Raw genomic sequence first — 14309 nt, 5'->3', positions numbered from 1 at the left:
TGAGAATTAAAGAAAGGGCTGTGTTTACATCTGTCGGAATGCCACATATGTTCCCATTGATTATTGGTATGGGAATTTTCTTGGATCATGGATTTCATATTTTTCTTAGATCTGTTTCTGGTGGAATGGTTCCGGGTCGATCCAGCTCACCGGGTGCTACCCGGGTACGGCCGGGTACCCCATCTAGTATTAAGATAAAACACTGACGCCGCCGTATGTCTCTCGACGTGTACAGTATTCTTGTTGCTGAGAGGTTCGGTGTGTTCAAGAGGCGGGGATGGAGCACTGATTAAAGCTACCAACTTGTAATTAGGCTGAACCAAGACAAGTCAAACAAGGATGAAGTTGCTGCGACCTCTTTCAGGGTAAAATTGTATCTTAGAATATCTTTTTTATATTTTGTTGTTATCTCTATATCGATTTTTGTGGCTTTATCTATCTATCTATCTATCTATCTATCTATCTATCTATCTATCTATCTATCTATCTATCTATCTATCTATCTATCTATCTATCTATCTATCTATCTCTCTATCTATCTATCTATCTATCTATCTATCTATTGTGGTTGACACATATGTTGTTGAATATGACCGAAAAGGTAAGATTAATAATTCTAACACGAATCTTCTCAATATTTCTTATGTTTTTCTTCACTGTCGATGGTAATAAAAATAACAAATCTCCGAAACTCATTTTTTAATTCTCTGACGCCTGAACGCGTTTCGTAATTCGTATTACATTTTCAAAGACTTAATTTACACACAAATTATTCGTATTTATATTCTATTGGATGAGGTAACATGGTACAAAAGTTTTGGGTGAGGAGACAAACACCTAATGTTTGTGTTAGAATTATTTCTCGTGTAAAATATGAATTTATTCGTTAAGAATAAAGAACACCTCGCGTTAGAATTATTAATCTTACCTTTTCGGTCATATTCAACAACATATATATATATATATATATATATATATATATATATATATATATATATATATATATATATATATATATATATATATATATATATATATATATATATATATATATATATATATATCACCTCACCCAAATGCGAGTATATATGACGAAAGCTGTTTAAATGATAGCATAGTAAAACTCTGTTTAGTGTTTGCAGGTTAAAGTTGTGTGTGTAAACTAAAGTCTTTGAAAATGTAATAAGTTATTACGAAACGCGTTCAAGTGTCGTCAGACTAGAAATAAATATGAATTTTGGAGAATTGATTTTTCAATTACCATCGACAGTAAAAAGAAACATAAGAAATATTGAGAAAATTCGTATTAGAATTATTAATCTTACTTTTTCGGTCATATTTACTAGAGAAGAACAATAAAGCATGAACAATGGTTGCAATGTATAACAAACTTGCAACAGGTATTTCTACGTCTTCTGACGACTTCTCTCGACCCAGAAGTAAATTCGTGTTCTCTATTTTTATAGTTTCAAATTGGTTTGAATTTTTTTTTCAATATTAATTTTTTTCGTTGTAGCGGAGGGTGGGGGAGGGTGGCAATCCAATTTTGAGGCCAGTGTTCCCATGAGAAATATAAACATCCGAACGTTTTATTTCTGGATGGATTTTCTTCCATCGTTTCGATTTTAAACTGTTGGAAGGCTCTACGAGTTTGAGCTCGGTAGTATCTTTACTCTGGCTCGTTTAGGCCTTCTACTATTTCAACTGCACCTAACTTGTAAAAATATAATACCACACAATTACTGTAATATCAGTCGAATTTTTTCTCTTAATTTTTCCAAGGGTTTGGCCTAATTTTGCAGTCTGTTCGCTGTCGTATTCTGGTAAACGACTGACGCGTCCCTTGCAATTCGCGTTGCATCTTGTTTTATGGCACGCAGCCGCGAGGCAGCCAGGCCAGGTATGACAGTAATATAAGACCAGTTGATGTGAAGAGTCAGGAAGACAGTTCTAATATACACTCAACCACTCAATTGTAATACTGGCAGACATTTGTAATAAATAACACCCAGTGGACAGTCACCTATAACCAGTAGTAATAAACAGCGAACCAGCGAGTTGTAATGTACTGTTACCTAACCAGTTGTAATGCACTGTAAACCAGTTGCAATTTACAATCAATGAGACAGTTGTAACTTATTGCCAGCTAGTTGTAATACAGTCACCTTGCCAATTGTAATGTACTGCCCGCCAGTTGAAATGTACAATAACCTAACCAGCTGAAATGGACAGTCAGCCAGGTATAATGTTCATCCAGTCAGCCACCTGTAACGTAATACCAGCCACAAGTATTGTACAGGCAGTCAGTATGTTGAAATATACAAACGACTGCTGTCGAGGATGAAACAGTGGAAGATAAAGGCTCACTTTTTCCATTAATGGTGAATAAATCGTATTGCATCCGTGGTGGTTGAAGCCTAACTCTTTCCAGCTGTGGTGAATGAAGCTGGAAAATATATAATCGCATTATAAATATTTATAATCGTATTATATATAATCTTCTTCCAATCGTATTGGATGAAGCCTTACCTTCTTTCACTTGTGGTAGCTAAGGCTTCACCCTCTTCCAGGCGAGGTGGATGAAGCCTCACCCTCTTCCAGGCGTGGTGGATGAAGCCTCACCCTCTTCCAGGCGTGGTGGATGAAGCATTACCTTCTTCCAGTGGTGAGGAAGACACACTACAACAGTTTATTCTCCCGCACAAGTCCCACTATGGGTTTGTAAGAGGCAGCTCGGAATACATTGCTTCACGTGGAGACATTCGGAGCCATCAGCGCCAGCTGTGAAGCCCCATTAACCTTGCTGATCCCACCTGAGCCATCTGTGAGGCTCTCGTTGCCTCTCAGATGGCTCCTGAGAACAACCGTAACAAATTGGATTTGCTGTGAGAGCTGTGCCAATACGGACTCCTCGGACTGTCTGCTCAGATGGCTTCCTTGCACCCTTGCAAGGACGCAAGGAGTCATATACTTACACGTATTTCTATCTATTTCTATGTCATATCGTCCTCGTGTTTATATAGCTGGTCTATGTTTCAAGCACTGTACTTTTTTTTTTTGCGCCATAATTAATGGCTCGTGATATTCTGCTTCAGTTTTCCCTGTTTTCACTCTACATCCCGTTTTCTTTTCTAGTTTTCCAAATCCGAATCCGAATCAGAAACTTTATTCGTAATATTTTATACAAATCATTACACTACTGACTGGAGTAAAGCAGGCGTACGTAAAATTTGTATTTTTGGCATAAAGTGAGTAGCATTTAGTTTACCAACTCAAAGGTCATAATATTTTGGAGAAACGACGTAAAGTTTACAATTATAGTGGCGAGACAGATATTAGCACAGTTTTTATCACAAAATTTGAATAATGAGAAGACCATTGGATGAAGAACCAAGGTATAATTAACTATTCATACCTTGAAGTTATGGAAATGTACACACCATCAGGATTCTACATCAATAGATACTTGTGTTATTCAGGACCAAAATCTCTCCAAACATACAATTCATGCAACATTGATCTGACTTCAGTAGGACTCATAATTACTGTCAGTAAACAGTGTCTTTGTTACAATAATTCATCCACAATATTTTTTATTTATGTCTCCAATGCACCCTTCTATATTTCTGTATCTTGCTGTATTGTTTTAATTAATAATTTACATCGGCGCCTCTGGCAGTCTTCAGTGGCATTTACATATCATATTTCATTTTTTCCTTAACACCATTCTGCTTTGTTCTTGATTATCTCCCTCATTTTGTGTCTATTCCCTCCTTCGATCTTTCTTACCGTTCCCCTACTTCTCTGCTTCATCATCGTCCTCCTCCACGTGTCCCCTCCTCGTGTGCACTGTCTGCCTGCTCCTTCTTCAGCTGTGTGGGGGTTATGAGACAGGAGAGGAAGGACTCGAATAACACTCTCCTTGTCTCTGATGTACCATGCGGCCGCACACACACACAACCTCCTTCAGCTCAGCTAGCGTTTTTAACCTTAACAGACGCAGTTGGGTAGTGAAAAGAGATGAGAGAGAACAAGAGGGAGGGAAGAAGGAAGGGAGAGAGAGAGAGAGAGAGAGAGAGAGAGAGAGAGAGAGAGAGAGAGAGAGAGAGAGAGAGAGAGAGAGAGAGAGAGAGAGAGAGAGAGAGAGAGAGAGAGAGAGAGAGAGAGTAATGAGGATAATATGAGGAGTATAGGTGGATATAAAGGGTTGATACAAAAATATTATCTGGGTATTGGAAGCGACAGCTCGATTGGTGGTCACGGGTGGGAAGTGAAAAGGTAATTATTTAATAATTCATGTGGACTACCAGTTCAAATCTACCCAACATCATTATTTAATATTGTTTACATTCGGAAGGTATTCGAACACTTAACTTCCGTTCCAGCTGATAAAATATCAAGAATAATTACTATCTAAATTAGTATTAAGTTTGATAGAAGTGGAGGGGGCTGTAGTGGAGGGGTGATGGTATAGGTGGTTGTGGCTGTGAAGGGTGGTAGTGGTGGTACTTACCAAACAATGACAAAGGAGAAGTGAGGTCTAGCTCTTTATACCTTTCAAAGAACCGTTGTTGAAACTGTTGTCTTGTAATTTAACTCACTTGACGTTCGGATTCTCTGTCGTATCTGGCTAATATTCTAATGTTCTCCAGCGTTCTGTATGCTTCTGAGGTCACCCTGCATGTATGCCTCTGGCTGTTAGTGCTGGAATTTTATCCATTTACAAATCTGGTTATCCCTCCGATTCCTGTAGTTGTCTTGCATTTATGGTGCAGGCACCGTCTAGTCTCTTTCCTTCCATCCTCATCCTTATCACCTTACACTTATTGGGGTTTAAGTCCAGCAACCATATTTTGTTCATCCCTTGAGTTTGGCAAGGCCCTCCGGTAACATTCTGCAGCCTTCTTCGGTTTTTACATTCCTATTTATCATGACCAAACCACACACCAGAAGATGAGGAGTCGTCTTCTCATCTTTTGGAGTGTGGTTTGGTTATCATATCTTCAGCCACGTTATTGTGACTCATCGTCTGCATTCATATTTATCTTTGCATCATCTGCAAACATTGTCATATAGGAGTTCACACCCTCGGGTAGATCACGAACATAAATTAGAAAAAGTAGTGATCCCAGAACCGAGATATGGGGACCTCACTTCTAACTATCTTCCTGCTGGAGACCTCACCTCTGACTGATTTTTTGCTTTTTAACCCTCAGGTACTCACTTATCCAGTTTACGGTCTTCCCATTTATCCAAACTCGAATCTCCATCTTGTACAGATATCTCTCATGAGGAACAGTATCAAATACTTCTTGACAGTCTAGGAAAATGCAATCTACTCAGTCTTCTTTTTCTTGTCTAATTTTCGTAACCTTCACGCACACTTCCGTGGAAATACATTCCATTCACCTGGGCTGTGTGGGACTCGAACCATGGATCACAGGCGTGTGAGACCGACGCTCTATAGGTAACCATGTCATAGTAACCTTGTCTTAGTAACCTTATATTAGTAACCTTGTTATAGACCTCAATTAAGTTTGTCAAGCACAACCTGCCTCTTCCAAAACCACGATGAGGATTTGTTACAAAGTTTTCTCTCTCGAGGTCATTATTCTTGACCTGATTACTTTCTCCAGCACTTTGCATGTGCTAGAGAAAGTTATTTTCATTTTCCGCCTTTAACCTGATGGCGGGATTTCTCTTGTCAGAAGACACAGGGCTGTAATTTACTGCATTCTGCCTGACCCTTCTTGAATGTCAGGCTCTTCCATTTGCCTGCTTCCGAAATTCTAGGAGAAATCCTGTTTCGAATGTTTTATTGAAAGCTGCAGTTAGAGGTTGACATAGCTCCACTTCTACAGCCTCCTTCAGCATCCAGAGATATATTAAGTCTGGCCCAATTGATTTTGTTGCATCTGGTTTCTTCAGGTGATTTTTAATCTCTTCTACAGTTACTTCTGTGTAATCCAGTGTTTCCTTTGGTTTACCATCCCTCAGCTCTGGTCTCCACGTTGATTCCTTTGTAAAGACATCTTGAAATGTTTTGTTCAGGTCCTCACACACTTCACTGTCATTTTCCGCCTTGAACCTGATGGCATGGCGTCTTACCGTAGTTTTTCTCTTTATTTGGCTGTAAAACGACTTTGGTTGGTCCTTAGGTTTTGCTGCAATGTCATTTTCGAATTGTCTCTCACCTTCCCTCCTGACTCTGGTGCATTCATTTCTGACTCTCAATAGTGCATATCTATTTTCCTCTCTTTTATGTTTTCTGTAATTTTGCCGTGCTTTTTTGCCCCTCTCTTTTGTTTATCTGTACTGCATAGTAAACTACTTTTCTCGTCTACCTCCTTCTATAGTGAGGGATGACCACAGCTCCATTTCATCTGCACATTCATGAGAAATAGTTTCCATTTGTTGTCTTGCCCTTCAGTTCTCATCCTCATTCGATCTTACTTCGAAAACTCCTGCCCTTACTGTAGTCCTCGCGTCTGTCGTCTCTCATCTTCCTGAGCATGTGTCCTGGTCTGTTTAATGACTATTAGGTATTCGAGCGCGATAATTCAGTATTCACTAGCTTCTAGTCAAACCTCATGACCTATCCTCTCAGTATCTACCTCATCTTTTGTACACAAGTCTAGTGTGGCTTGAGGATCCTCTTCCCTTAGTCTTCTTAGCTCTTACTATTGTTTGCTTTGCGATATGCTGTTTTAAGAAGTGCTTATCCGCTGTGTCCAATAGTTTTGCTCTCCACGTCTCATCGCCCTTGTGAGGGTGAGAAGACATGGAGTCTCATCATCCAGTCAATTTCTTTATGATTGATCATCATCATCAAGTATCAGAATCCTAGCTCGTCCCCATTGTCACTGTGGCTGCTTTTTCTATTACCTTAAAGTAAGTCTAATTGCATATATGATATGTTGTATGTTGTGAGCATGTCCAATATGTTTCTTCTGTCCTCTAGTGTTCTGAGATCTAGTTTCCTGAAGCTATCATCTTAGCTTAATCCGTTTTGTTCTGATGAAGAGAGTGATGGTTGTAGGGTGACGTATGTAATTGTTGTGGTTGGTATGGTGGTTGGAGGGGGGCTAGTAGCATTTCCAATGGGGATAGTGGAAGTCGATATAACAGCTGGAAATATGTTGGTGATGTTGGTGGTAGGAGTAGTGGTCGTTGGAATTACGAGTTGATGGTAGTGGTGGTGGTAGAAATAGTGGTGGTAGTGGTAGCTCGAGGCAGTCGTGGTATTGATTCGTAATTAGGGCTAATTATAGTGATTGTGATGGTACTGGCTGTGGCTCTTCCGGCTCATCTATACCCTAGCGTACATAACTGACTCCATAATAATCGCGTTTGGAAGAAACGCGTCAATTAATTTCACGTATCAAGAGCGCGGGGGAAGCGACGAAGCTCCGCGAAAAGCATTAATGAGCGTGTGTGAGCATGCGGGAGATGAGAAGACCCCTCGCAGCTGGTCGCTCAGCAGGAGAGCGTCATAGGGAGGTAGCATAAAAGTGCTCGGAGGAGGCTGGTGGAGCGGCTCTGAGCGTGACGCTGTAACAGGGATTCTCTGATCTATTTTCCGTCCAAAGCCTGAAATGAGATTTAATGCCGCCCTTGATTAAATTGCCTGACTAATGGAGGGATGCTCCCCGGTGTTCACCGCCTCACACGCCCAAACAATAGCTGCGGAAAAGGAAAATTAAAAAAATATACATTATTTTGAAGGTATATATTTTTCATCTCTGGTCGTCTGCCCTACTGTCATCCCAACGCTGAATGTTCCCATACTAGATGATCGTAGGCGAGAAGTATCAACAAATAATGATAATTTCATTATTCTATTCCTCTTCCTCTGCCTCCTGCTCCTCTATCTCCTCCTCCTCTTCTTCTTCCTACAAATTCTCCTCATCTTTCTTCCTCTCCCTCTCCTCCCTCTCCTGCTGACATTACGTTCGAGTTGTTTTTCTCGGTCGTTCATTTATGCCGGTGCTACAAACACCGGCGGGGAAATATTACATTTTGAACTTTTGGTAATCAATCGTCTGCCTGAAATTGATGTTTAATTTTCCGGAAGACGATTTTCTTGAAAGAATGTCCCATAGTACCTCAAATATGTCTGTGGGAGTGTTCATGAGTCCCTCCAAGGTTCCCTGGAAGTACCTCCAAACTTCCTGTGAGTGAACTAGTGTTTCTGCAAAGTTTTTTGAAGTCTTCTTGAATCATTCCAAAGAAATCATTACCTGGGATGTCCATATCACCCTCCAAACTTTCTTGTGAGTCTTCATGAGTCGCGCCAAGGTTACCAGGGAGAATCTATGAGTCGGCTTTTCAAAGATTCCATGAGTGTCCTGGAGTCCGTTCAAAAGTTCCCCAGGAATGTTCACGCTACTCCTCTAAAGATCCCAGAATTATCCAAGAGTCACTCCAAAGTTCAAATGAGTGCCCTAGGGGCCTTACAATATCTCCATGGGAGCATTCTACCTATCTTCAACCTCCTTCAACGCCCTCATCATCATTCGCCTTAATGTTGGATTATAATGGTACAACGAAGGTCTCGCTTCTTGCTGGTCGGAGTTCAAATCACCGATCATAAAAGTTGTTGGACACCCATCCTTGCCCCCCAGTTCGTCCTATCCAAAATCCTTTTCCTCATGTCCCTTCCAATTGCTATATATCCATTCGTAATGGCTTAGCACTTTCTCCTGATAATTACTTGACCTTGCCTAACTATGAATCCAAAAATCTTCTCGTTTCCTGTATGTTTGTTTATGTTTAAGTTTTTACTCTCTAATAATAGCAATCGACCGTAAGACCAGGAGATAAATGAATCAAACTTTTCTGTCCAAACGTCATAACTTCAGTTCTCAGATGGGCGTCATGAAGCCGCCTGTGTGTAGGATAACTGACGTATTGGCCAGACACGGCTGATTGACAAAATTCATACACGGAAGGAGCGATATTGAAGCTCGCTTAGCACGGATTTACTGCTGGAATGATACTGAAACTCACTTAACTCGTATTTACTTAAGAACGGTGATCAACCTCATTCATCTTTGAAGCTTTTGGGTAATTGTGAGGGGCTGAGAGAACCTTTGAAGTGAGAAGGACTGCCGTTATAAACAAAATGGCAAACGTCATCGATCAAGTATAATTTTGCTGACTTGATTATTTGGTTTAAAGAAGAGAATATCTCTGTTCTCTGAAAATCTCTGAAAATTTCAACAATCTCTATAATACTACCGTCTGAGTGTTTTCACTGAAATGATTAAAAGCGACTATACATGTGTGCTGATACATATACTAATATTTAATACTTGTGTTTAGGCGTGTGAGTAATTTGTAAAAAGTCATTCGCAAACATAAAGATAAAAGAGAAAATGACCTAATTATGACCAGCAATGCCATTTTCTCCAGAAAGCGAGAACCACTTTCACATGGGTGAAGATACACCTTCCACTTGGATAATGATGTCATTTTCACATAGATAAGAATGCCACGTACTTGGCAAAGGATTCCACATTCAAGTGGAGAATGGAGTCACTTTCATGTAAATAATGGTGTCACTTTTACATAGATGAAGATGTCACTTTCACGAAGGGAAAGGTGTCACGTTCACTAAAATACTGCACTTCGTCGCTGGCAGCTGTTTCCGGTTGCAACATTCTTGAGAGAAGCAAGCGATGTGAGCGAGATGATTAATTAAGCGAACGACGCCTTATCTGAGCCCTAGATAATACCAAGTTAATAACACAAGATTAACAAAACCAGCCACTCCTCTCTCTCTCTCTCTCTCTCTCTCTCTCTCTCTCTCTCTCTCTCTCTCTCTCTCTCTCTCTCTCTCTCTCTCTCTCTCTCTCTCTCTCTCTCTCTCGCTCTCTCTCTCTCTCTCTCTCTCTCTCTCTCTCTCTCTCTCTCTCTCTCTCTCTCTCTCTCTCTCTCTCTCTCTCTCTCTCTCTCTCTCTCTCTCTCTCCCTCTCCCTCTCTCTCTCTCTCTCTCTCTCTCTCTCTCTCTCTCTCTCTCTCTCTCTCTCTCTCTCTCTCTCTCTCTCTCTCTCTCTCTCTCTCTCTCTCTCTCTCTCTCTCTCTCTCTCTCGCTCTTTCCCTCTCTCCCTCTCTCCCTCTCTCTCTCTCTCTCTCTCTCTCTCTCTCTCTCTCTCTCTCTCTCTCTCTCTCTCTCTCTCTCTCTCTCTCTCTCTCTCTCTCTCTCTCTTACCCCTCCACCTCTAACATCCTTCTCCCTTCCTTCCTTCTATCCCTCTCCGCGCGGTGTTTGATAAATGAAGGTCATTAGGCTCATAGATCTTGGCAGAGGATGACAGGCGTGTTCCCTGGCGGCCTCATGAGGCACGCTCTTCTCCTGACGACGACCTCAAGTGCTCGAGGGAGACGCTCCTGGGTCCTGGTGTGGCCTGCTAAACGCACCGCAAATGATCACTGCGGGCGCCTCGTATGTATTAAATGCGTGCAAGACTTGTGAATGTGGAATGGGTGAGGGTTGGATGGGTGGGTGTGGAATGGGTGAGGGTTGGATGGGTGAGTGTGGAATGGGTGAGGGTTGGATGGGTGAGTGTGGGATCGGTGAATGTGGGATGGGTGAGGGAGATGGAAAATTCATAGACAGGGCTGTCCAGTTAGATCTATAGTCTCTTCTATTGGCACGTTTATTTATAAATTAGCCAAATGTTTAGTGCCAATTATATTATTTTCTACTACAAATATTTATATGATTGTGAATGCGTCTCGGTTTGTTAGGGAGTTTGGGACACTTGAGTTTAATAAGTCTGTCGTCATGGCGGATGTGGACGTCGAGTCGTTATTTACAAATGTTCCACTTGGAGAAACTTCTCAATTGATTCTTTATTATTTATCATGAGAAGATTCATGTTATGTTAGATTAAACGAGAGGCAACTTAGTAAGTTACTAGATATTCCAACATAGGATTATGTTTTCTTTTTTTTGATGGTAAAGTATTTAAACAAATAGACAGGGTCATAATGGGGTCAACACTGGGCCTAACTTAGGCTAATGCTTTTTTTATGTAATTTCGAGCAAATGTGGACAGATAGTTATCCAGTGGAGTTCAAATCAATTTTTTTACCCTCAGTATGATGATGATTCCTTTCTTATTTGTAATGATCGTTCACATGTTGAAAGATTTGTTGCGTATTTGAATTCTAAACATTCCAACTTGACATTTACTTACGAAATCGAGGATAACTCTCGAATTTCTTTTCTAGGTACATTAGTTACTAATACTGGAGGTCAATTTGTTACGCCAATTTAACTTAAACCAACATTCACAGGATTGGGTGTACATTATCGTAGTTTTTGTCCAGAACTAAGTAAAGTGAATACAATTAAGACTCTAATAAATAGACTATTTAATCTTTGTTCAGAATATAAATTTTTTGATATTGAAATTAAGTTTTTGCATTAATTCTTTTTTGCAATGAGTTTCCTAGCAAGATATTTTATAGAATTTTGAGGAGATCCTTAACTACCAAATTTAGACAAACTATTGAGGTTCACACAGTCCTTGAAGACATACAGTATGTCAAATGTCCATATTTTAGGTACAATAAGTTATTATATTTGAAAAGAACTTATGAATATTCTACGTCATGGTTACCTGATCAACCAGACTGTGACTCATACGTCAAGTTGCGAGCAGCCGCGTCCAAGAGCCTGGTTGATCAGTCCGGCAACCAGGAGGCCTGGTCGACGACCGGGCCGCTAAGCCCCGGAAGCACCTCAAGGTAACCTCAAGGTAAGGTCATACCTATCCACAAGTAAGTTTCCAGTTCATGTTTACTAACAATGACACTATTGGAAATTACTTAAAACGTAAAGATCCACGAACCTTTGAACTCAGATCTGAGGTTGTTTATATGTGTAAGTGTTCGAAGTGAAACGTTAGAAATGCGGGAAATAATTCACGAAACCCAAAACACCGCTTCTGTGAGCATATAGGGATGTCTTGCTGGACAGGTCTGCCTCTTAGGCAACATGCATCCTTTGCTATTAGAGAACATAGCGAGGATTATATATATATATATATATATATATATATATATATATATATATATATATATATATATATATATATATATATATATATATATATATATATTAAAATATGTGGAGTTGAAGGTAAATTCTCATTGCTTATTTGTGCAAAAGACAACTCAGCTTTAAGGAGATGGACCGCATTCGTACTCAACAGAGCGAGAGAGCCTGTCTCTCCCTCTTCCCCACCCTGATGTCTCTCTCTCTCTCTCTCTCTCTCTCTCTCTCTCTCTCTCTCTCTCTCTCTCTCTCTCTCTCTCTCTCTCTCTCTCTCTCTCTCTCTCTCTCTCTCTCTCTCTCTCTCTTTCCTTCTACTTCTTTTTGCTCCTTCTCTTTCTCTTGCTATCGTCTATGGCCCATCTTTCTGCTGTTCTTGGCTCGAGCACCGCTTGTCTAATTTGTTAACTTCTCTCAGCTCAGGGAACGAACCTTCTTGCATATCTCTGGACTTATTGTAGTTTTGTCCTCATCCTTTTCCTACTCATCCTGCGAAAATTACAATACCTCTGGCGACTGTGGAGTATATGTATAAAATATGGTCTCATGTTACGCAACCATTTTTTTACCATTAGAGTTCTGAGAGGCCTTACAAAAGCTGTAACCACCTAACATATAGCCAATTCTATCCTTTCCTTGGTTTAAATAATAAAAAATAATACACGTATTCTTAAGCCTAATTAAGTATATACATGTATAAAACTCCGCATGGTTATGTCTCCTTGTCTGGCTCTTTATTAACTCTGAAGCTCTATGTATAAAATAGAGTCTATTAACTCTATTAACTCTATGTCGACCTTTTATGTGTACAACAGTCCAGTGTTTATTGGTTTGATATACTCAACAGTCGCTATATGTGCTAAGATACGTGAAGGACATGGTTCCAAATTGGGACTGCATGCTAACGAGAGGATCTCATGCAGTGTGTAAATAGGGGCCCTGAATGAATCATTGTCCCACTTGAGAACCCACATGGAATCTAGTAACTTTGCCATATTCTGCTTATGTTATTCTACTATTGAGTGCTTTTAGACGTATCGGGTATTTTTCCTTTTCTTATTCAATAATCTTTCTTCACTTCATCCTATTCCACTGGACATGTCTTCTCTTGTTGCTATCTTCACAGATTTGCATTTGACTAATTTTACATTCTTGTAACCATTTTCAGACCACCGTCAGAGTGAGTCAAGATATATTTGAGGGGCATGTCAGTTCCTCTAGTATACATATATTGTGTCAAGGATGAGTTGTTCTCTCGTGATAACTGCTATATGTTTAACAGATCTCTAACCCAGTCCACGGAGGCCAGAAGAAAATGTACGTATGCTGGTTAGCATTGTAAATGTGTGAGCCACGTCTGTGGAAGAAAATAATATTAATACAAAAAAGCTAGTTACCTCTTCTCAAATTACTTCACTATCACCTTAACTCTTTGATTTAATTGTAGTCAGTCTTCTCTTACAAAATTTAGCACTTTTTTAGACACCAAAAGTTTTCTCTAGCAAGAGTCTAGTGTGAGTCAGTATCAAATGGCTTCTGACAATGTAGGAATGATAGAGCTGGCCATCCTTCTGTCCCTTGCTCGATTTTAGTAAACTTTGTTGGAGAAATCCTATAACCACGTAGAGAAAAATTTTTCCTTAATTAAATTAGCTTATGGATCTCGCATTTCCAGCTTTCGGTCGTCTAATGCACTGCCTACTAGATAATATGTGACTTGTGACGCCTGTTTTTTAAAGATTTCCGAGTCAAGAATCATGTCCTCTTATCTATGTAACTAACCATCATAGTCTGCTTACAGCGCATGTACTCTTGTTGCAGAGGTGTTTCCTCAAACATTATATCTCAATTTTATCGATAAATTCAAAAATATTGGGAAAGTGTTTTATTTTTGCTCTCAGAATAATCCTTTTTTTACAAATCCAATAAAACTTTATAGGATCTCTCCGGGTACTACATTTTTCAATGTGTGAGGGAGCTGTGTGGTTAATATGTTCCAGTAATCACGGGAAAGCGCGCATAGCATTTGCCTAATATGCAAAACAGGGGAAAAAAAGGATAAATAGCTTTGTTACTGTATGTATAATTTGTTAATAAATTACACATATACAAGAGATTGGAATATAAATAAACTTATATCTCTTTCTCGTCACACACACCACACACACACACACCCCTACACACACTGGTGTGTATGGGCGCTGGTGGCTGAGTGGACAGCACGCTGGATACGTAGTCATGTGGA

Source organism: Procambarus clarkii, chromosome 18 (assembly GCF_040958095.1).
Source record: "Procambarus clarkii isolate CNS0578487 chromosome 18, FALCON_Pclarkii_2.0, whole genome shotgun sequence".
NCBI lineage: Eukaryota > Metazoa > Arthropoda > Malacostraca > Decapoda > Cambaridae > Procambarus > Procambarus clarkii.
This window is presented reverse-complemented; position numbering follows the sequence as displayed.